Here is an 8808-nt window from a genome sequence, read left to right on the forward strand (position 1 = left end):
CTGGTTCCCTCCTACTACCTCTATCGCATATAACACAACAAGCCAACATGCAAATATCTCATCACATACAGTCAGACGTACCTGGGATGTCTGGCTACCCTTCGGTCCTAACGACTGAACTCTACTACTATCACATACAACATATCATGCTAGCATATAACATATCAGGTAGTAACAAACCTAGATGATATCAAAAAGACAAGCATATATCATACGTCTCCTACTGGTGGGTTGGCATTGTGGTCTTACACCCACCGTTACTGGAAGGTAACTCACCTGAACTGCTGAGCTCTGCTGATAACCCTCTGACTGCTAACCGATAACCTTCTGAACCGCTGCTCCTCTAGCTCTCTGAGCTACCAATATCAAAATGATACTTAGTCTGATAGTCCTTCAAAAGTCAACTAAGTCAACTCTGGTCAAAGTCAAAGTCATGGTCACAGTCAACCTTCCAGGTTGACCCTACTCGCCGAGTCAGCCTACTGACTCACCGAGTTAATAAGCTTTGAAACCCCTTTCATTCATGACTCGACTCACCGAGTCTACTGATTTTCAAGTTCTGTCCTGTCCAACTCACCGAGTCTTCACCAAACTCACTGATCCGAGTCTTAACTAGAAGGGTTTGGGGTTTCACGACCAGAATTGCCGAGTCCAAGAACAGACTCGCCGAGTCCAAGGCAAAACTTCAACAGACTCACCGATTTGTTCATCCAACTTGTCGGGTTCCTCCCAATCTTCATGCTACTCGCCGATTCCACTCGAAGGACTCGCTGAGTCTATTCAGCCCTTCATGCATTCAGAAGCTTTTTGAGTCATGCAGGGACTCCAAACTGTAGATCCACTCTGCCAAGGCCTATTCCTCACGTAAAGTTGCAAACTTTACGTGTAGCTAAGGAGATCTAGACCCAAAACACTCCATACTCAGGTTTAAGACAACCATGCTTCACCTACACCCCCAAGACTGAAACTTTATGACTCATTAGGCCAGAATACACTTCAATCTGTAGTAGCAACTTCAGATCTAGACTTCTAACTCCAACTGGCTCTAGGACAAGGCATAAAAGCCCCAAATCTCATGACAAAAAGGAAACTATGCGCAAAGGAGTGAAGGTAATGACCTCTTACCTTTAAATACTCTGAAAAGCCACACCAACACTGGATCCAAGGCTTCTTCTTGCACCACTATGAACTTCCTTCTCTTCCAATCTTCAATTCACATCACCAAGGCTAGATCTTTGCTCAAAAAAGGATATGGTGGCTAGGGTTCTATGTTCTGGATGAGAAGAGGTGTAAAGGAACCCTAAGGAAGAGAATGAGGTGTTTAAATAGTGCACAAAGTCCCGGATTTAGGGTTTCCCTCTTCAGACCGGACTCGTTGAGCCCATTCTCCGACTCGCCGAGTCAGTCACTTACTCCTCGACCCGGATCCCGCTCGGACTCGTCGAGTTCCTCCCTGGACTCAACAAGTTGACCCTTTGACTTAGGGTTTTCTTTCCATTCTTGGACTTTCTAATTTTGGGTGTTACAACTCTCCCCCACTTAAAATAAACTTCGTCCTCGAAGTTTCTCTACGGCCAATCGCCCTGCAAACTGCTGTCAACACTCTGCTTGGTTGGCCTATCATCCGCTGACCACCTTTGTTGTCCTTTCGCTTGGCCATTCTGACTAACCTTAATCCTTGTGGATAATAATCTCGGGTCAACCCTGACCCTGAACATTCTAGGAACACAACTTACTCGACTGACAAACCTTCTGATACTCCTCGAGTACTTATGCTGAACACCATAGGGGTTTACCCCTTTCTTTTCCTTGCACAATTTCCGGCCTCTCCAAGGCAACGCTCCATAACCAACTACTTCTCTGACACTGTGAAGGACCCATCCTTCATCGAATCCACTACTCCCGCTACTCCCAATATGGGTCATTACCGCTAATATCCACTGGACACTTCTCGCTACTATAACTTAGTATTGAGCACCCATCAATCAACTAGTTGAATTCTACCATAGTCTGCATTCCATTATTGTCACTGACTGAAAATTTCTGTTGTCTTTTATCCACCTTCCGGATGAACTGAGACCACCCTGGTCCCTACTGATGTATCCATATCTGGGTTACCGGACTCCTACCGGTTACTACACCCCATCGCAATCTCCTAGTCGCTTTTAACGACTTCTGAAGATACTTCGAATATCTATAACTGTTCCACCCACTTTGCCACTCATACTGAATCGATGCTGCTGGAACCATCCTGCTTATCTCTTATCTGACTACTCAACTTCCCATAACTCGAGCCTTCCATCCTGAAAGAAAGGCTACCTGCCTAATTATCCTTGCAAATCACTTATACTTGGCAAAAGACTCAACTAATCCTGCTGAGAGGGACTTGCCATTTCCAATCGACCAACTATACTGTCAGCACTTGCATCCCAACACAAATACTAATACTGACCATCACACTGCAGCTATCTGAAACACTGAACTGCCTAAAACACTGAACAGCATGAAACACTGAACTGCCTGAAACGCTGAACTGACTGAAACATTGAACTGACTGAAACGCTGAACTGCCTGAAACACTGAACTGTTATATGGCTACTTCCCAAAATATCTCAAGACCTTCCTGGTCTCCAATCATTTGTCGGTTATTTGCAACCCCGAGTTTCAACTCAACTATGGAGTCTAAGGACTCCTCATTTAGTCGCTCCCACGACTTCTGAACGAAATCTTTCTCTGGAACTAGATTCCACTAGTTATCCTGACACTGTGGCTCCAAAACCCTCTCGATCCAACCGACCAGGTCCACGCCGAATCCTAACATCATCAAATCCAAGACTAAAATGATGGCTCCCAGACTAACGGTAGCCCATAACATACATGAACCCAAGCGGTCCACCGCTTCCCTAATCTCATAACTGTGGTGACGATCCACTGACAAATCGCCGACTTAACCATAGCTGAACCATTTGGGAAATGCGAAATCGAACCCGTGGATTCCCATATCCTCACTGATGCACCCGAACGGGTGGGTACTACTGCTTCCCCCGCGTCCAAACAACGCGCTCATGCTGACTACTAACCTGGCGAATGCTCTGGCCACATCCACAAACTTACAACTCCCTAATACTATCTGGCTGCTAGTGAATGATGCGGCTACCCCCGCAGACTTACAACACTAATATTACTATCTGACTACTAGTGAATGCTATGGCTACCCCCGCAGACTTACAACACTCTACAACTATCTTTTCTTCTCAGAGGTCGCGTACTCATTCTGGATCTGCGTACTCTTACCCTTGTATACTCGGAGGGTTCTCCCCTACTTAGATCCGGCTAACTCCTTACTGCTCACTGGTCGAAAGGATTCCCCAACCTTCCTTCCATGAAAAGGGGCGATCCGCTGCCCGCCCACGATTACCTCTGTTTGCACTCCAACTAATCCTTACCAGATCTGAACCATTCCTGTTAACTAAATGAGCACTCTTCAGTCCTTTACCGTATTTGCTTTAGTGACTGCATCCTGAGAACCTACGTTTAGGGTGCACAACTCTAACCCACTTCCTTACTGTCCGCTAGCTACCTCACTTGAAGCTCTAAATTGTCAGTGCTGAGGATATAACTGATCAATCCCAAATGACACCTTTCGAAAGTAGTGACGTACTACTGAATCTTACACATACATGCTACAGTTACTATATTCGGAGTAATATGCTCTAGATGGGACGACCTCCAACTATCATTCTAACATCCCAGGTATGCAATTGGCATATACTCAATCACAAGCAGTCAATATGATATTCACAGATACATGCTTACTAACATCGATGCAGTATCATAATAATAGAGTCACCACCAAAATGGGAAGAATTCAAACTACATACCTGTGATCTAATGCGGCTCGATCTTGACTTTTTTCGGAATGATGGGCGCTTGACCCTGAACTCTCTCCACCACCAAGACGGGACAGCGAGACTTGAAATGATCCGGCTGGTGACAATAAAAAGATCTCTGATCCTGCGTACAATCCCGATACACATTCCCGCTTTCCCCGCACTTGAAACACCTGAACTTGTGACAAGCAAACCCATGAGTCCCACCACACTTACCACACACCGCTTGGTCCTCCTGACCTCTAGCTCCTAAGTTAGTTGAGTAGGATTCCACACTTCTTCCCAATCGTCCTGCGATACGAGCACGCTTCCTTTTTCCGAGCTACACATCCAAACCAATCTCCTGCTCTCGAGTGACCCCGACTACTCCATCAACCGTATGAGCAGTAGTTGGCTGTCCCTGGAACTTAGCGGTCAACCGACCAGTGACCTGCCCGATGATGTTGGGCAACTCCTCGCGAATGACTTGCAAAACCTCGTCAACTACCCAATCATGCAAGGGTCTCTCCTAGAGATAGGGTGCCCCACTCACACCTGTTCCCTGATGGAAAGAGCTAAAAATGGGAACTCCCTCCCTGATGGATCCCTGAACTCCATAAGCATCAGGCTCTAGACGAGCCCCAATCTGTCTTGAAACTATCCAGGCCCTAAAGGCCTTAAGATGACTATCCATAAGCTCCACGATGGCCTCTCTAACCGAGCTGAAAATCACTGGAGTCTGATCAATGATGTTGCACATAATTTCTGCGGAAATGAAATCCATCATCGTATCATCAAGCTGTCCGGCTCTAGAACCTGAGCTAGATCCCTCCCCGACGCCTGAACTGTCAACTGATATCTCGCGCAATGTGCCCATGCTGAAAACATAACACATTACTGATCAATACACACCCCTGCTGAGGGACCTCTCACACCCTCTACTAGCTCCCTGGTTTTGCCTCGGCCCCTCTTGAATCGAGTACGGATCCTCTGCTTTCAGTAGTACGGGCCCATACTACCTTCAACATCTATCCGTACTTCCCTCAAGAGTGACCTCAACTCCACCAAGTCCCTTTTCTCTACTGCTAATCCTTGCTACTCTCATCCTAGGCTTGACCTAGGGACCTCTAACTCCACCCAAACAGTCCTCAGGTGCTGAAGGCCTCCTCGTAATGACAATTAGCCACCACCTGGATACCATCACATGTGACGAGGCTCAGATAATCCTTTGAGTAAAATACTCGTCCCCATAACGGTTAGACTCATAAGAGAGTTGCGCAATAAGGCCAAATCCAGCACTCTAAGATTATTCAACCCTGATCACATGTGATGTGAAGTATTCACCTAATGGCTAACTCTCATCACTTAGAGTCCCACTAAGCACAGAGCAAGCAGCATTCGGATAAAGGAAACATACTCTTGCAAACTATTCTCATAATCAAGAAATTGTACTAGCTACAATGTTGAACTCATACTATCAGGCATAACCTAAACAAGCTATCCTACTGTTGTACACTCAATACTAGCATGCAATTCTCATAAGGCTGAAACACATGAGCAGACACATAAGGCATCCTCCTAGATCCTTAGTCCAATACTAACATGTTGTTCTACTGAAACTGAAACTGGAACTGGAACTAAAACTGAAACTGAAACTGATAATCATAAACTTGTATGGGTAATTTGGGAGTACTTACTTGAGCTTGGCCGGTCGCGCACATCACACACTTCGTTCTTTCTTAAAACTCTTTACTTAATCTTTTAGAAAACTTTTTCTTTTTCGAAATCCTTTAATCCCTCGGCTTGAGTTCAGACACTCCCGAAGGTGTGTCGGAATCCGTCAAAACAGGGCTCTGATACCAACTTGTAACGACCCAATTTTCACGCCCAAAAAATTCATTTAAAATAAGTGGTTTGTAAGAAATTTGTACTAAAACATCATCCGATCATATCATTTCATAAAACATATCTCGTGTCTGAAAACCCAAAACATGAAAATAATAATAATGTCAAAGTACAATCCCAGAACATCTCATAATGCGGGAATCCAATGTGTGTGTATGATGTGCCGCTACCGCGCCAGCTCCTTCCCTTTCGCTGAAGAGGTACCTGAAACCAAAACTGAAAACTGTAAGCACAAAGCTTAGTGAGTCCCCCCATCGTACCACATACCATACAATCATATCACATACATACTGCCAGACATTTATGGGGTGCCCGATCTACCTGGTACCACCATTCTGGGGTGCCGAACTACCCGTGCGGCCATTTTGGGGTGCCATCCTTCCCGTGTCAAGCCATTTTGGGGTGCTGACCTACCCATGTCGAGCCATTATGGGGTGCTGAGTACCCTTCGGTCCTAACAACCGAACCTCGGGGACTATTTCACCCCCTACTACTATCACATATAACATAAACATATTATCAGACATATATGGGGTGCCTGAGCTACCCTTCGGTCCTAACAACCGAACTCATGGACTAGTCCCCTCCTACTACCTCTCTCGCATATAACACAACAAGCCAGCATGCAAACATATCATCACATACTATCAGACGTACCTGGGGTGTCTGACTACCCTTCGGTCCTAACGACTGAAGTCTACTACTATCACATACAACATAGCATGCTAGCATATAACATATCATTTAGTAACAAACCTAGATTTTATCACAAATACAATCATCTATCATACCTCTCCTACTGGTGGGTCGGCATTGTGGCCTTAGATCCACCGCTACTTGAAGGTAACTCACCTAAACTATTGAGCTCTGCTGATAACCCTCTAGCTGCCAACCGACAACTTTCTGAGTCGCTGCTCCTCTAGCTCTCTGAGCTACGAATATCAAAATGATAGTTAGTCTTACAGTCCTTCAAAAGTCAACTAAGTCAACTCTGGTCAAAGTCAAAGTACTGGTCACAGTCAACTTTCCAAGTTGAACCTACTCGCCGAGTCAGCCTACTGACTCGCCTAGTTCATAAGCTTTGAAACCCCTTTCATTCACGACTCGACTCGCCGAGTCTACTGATTTCCAAGTTCTGTCCTGTCCAACTCACTGAGTCTTCACGCAACTCACTGATCCAAGTCTTAACTAGAAAGGTTTGGGGTTTCGCGACCTGACTCGTTGAGTCCAAGAACAGACTCGCTGAGTCTAAGGCAAACTTCAACAGACTCGCCGAGTTGTTCATCCAACTCGTCGAGTTCCTCCCAATCTTCATGCTACTCGTCGAGTCCACTCGAAGGACTCGTCGAGTCTATTCAGCCCTTCATGCATTCAGAGGATTTTTGAGTCATGCAGGGACTCCAAATTGTAGATCCACTCTGCCAAGGCCTATTCCTCACGTAAAGTTGCAAACTTTACGTGTAGCTAAGGAGATCTAGGCCCAAAACACTCCATACTCGAGTTTAAGACAACCATGCTTCACCTACACCCCCAAGACTGATACTTTATGACTCATTAGGCTAGAATACACTTAGATCTTTAGTAGCAACTTCATATCTGGACTTCTAACTCTAATTGGCTCTAGGACAAGGCATAAAAGCCGCAAATCTCATGACAAAAAGGAAACTATGAGCAAAGGAGTGAAGGTAATGACCTCTTACCTTCAAATACTCTGAAAAGCCACACCAACACTGGATCCAAGGCTTCCTTTTGCACCACTATGAACTCCCTTCTTTTCCAAGCTTCAATTCACATCACCAAGGCTAGATCTTTGCTCAAAAACGGATATGGTGGCTAGGGTTCTATGTTCTAGATGAGAAGAGGTGTAAAGGAACCCTAAGGAAGAGAATAAGGTGTTTAAATAGTGCACAAAGGCCTGGATTTAGGGTTTCTCTCTTCAGACCGGACTTACCGAGTCCATTCTCCGACTCGCCAAGTCGGTCACTTACTCCTCGACCTGGATCCCGCTCAGACTCGTCGAGTTCCTTCCTGGACTCGACGAGTTGACCCTTTGACTTAGGGTTTTCTTTCCTTTCTTGGACTTTCTTATTTTTGGGTGTTACAGGCAAGGCCCTGGTTAGTTCTAGACTTCGGTCCGATGCAGTTTCCGGATTTCGGTCTGATGCAGTGGGCAAGGCCCAGTATGTGTTTTATGTGTTTTGTATGGTATGTGGTAGTTTGGGTAGCTCACTAAGCTTCGTGCTTACAGTTTCAGTTTTGTTTTCAGGTACATTCGCTAGTAATGGGAAGAGCTCGGGTTGATGGCATGGGATACACCACAGTTTCAGTTAGTTTGGGAGTTCACTCTGATATTTTGACATATTTGACACAGTTTCTGATTTGATCTATTTTGATGACATTTTGAGACACATGCTTCGTGGTTTGTTATATGACTTATATATTATGGTTTTAGTTATGTTTTCAAATAAAAATTTTTGGGTGGTATTTTTCGGATGTTACACTTCTCCCTCTCCACCAATGATACATACTAAGTATGGAACATTTCTATAAACCGCTCCCATATCACTGCAGCCTTCTCCTCACGAGAATAGGCATTGGTCACCATCTTCCACCAGTCCTTCAACCCTAAATGAAGAAGCTTCAATGCGAACTTGACCTCCTGGTCCTTTAGGCACGAGCAAGTGAAGAAACAACCCTCCACATCAGATAGCCACCTCATGGAAATGATCGGATCCTTGACCTCGTTGAATTTTGCGGACTTCATTTTACTAAAGTTACTATATTGCATCGTCCTCCTCCCCTGGAGTCCTACAGCAGCAACGATTATAGTGGCTATGGCAGTAACAGCCTCAGTGACAACAACATAATGTTCGTCAAAGATCTTGATCATGGTGCTCTTAATATACCCAAATACCCCTGGGATCGCCTCACTAACAACCATGGTCACATGGGTGGTGATCATCTCACAAATCTCATCGTCAGTCAACCTTGGTCTTGTCAGGCCGCCCGTTCCTGATACTGAACCTCTAGTGAT

This window comes from Lactuca saligna, chromosome 2 (genome assembly GCF_052625555.1).
Source record: "Lactuca saligna cultivar CGN05327 chromosome 2, ASM5262555v1, whole genome shotgun sequence".
NCBI classification, from domain to species: Eukaryota; Viridiplantae; Streptophyta; class Magnoliopsida; order Asterales; family Asteraceae; genus Lactuca; species Lactuca saligna.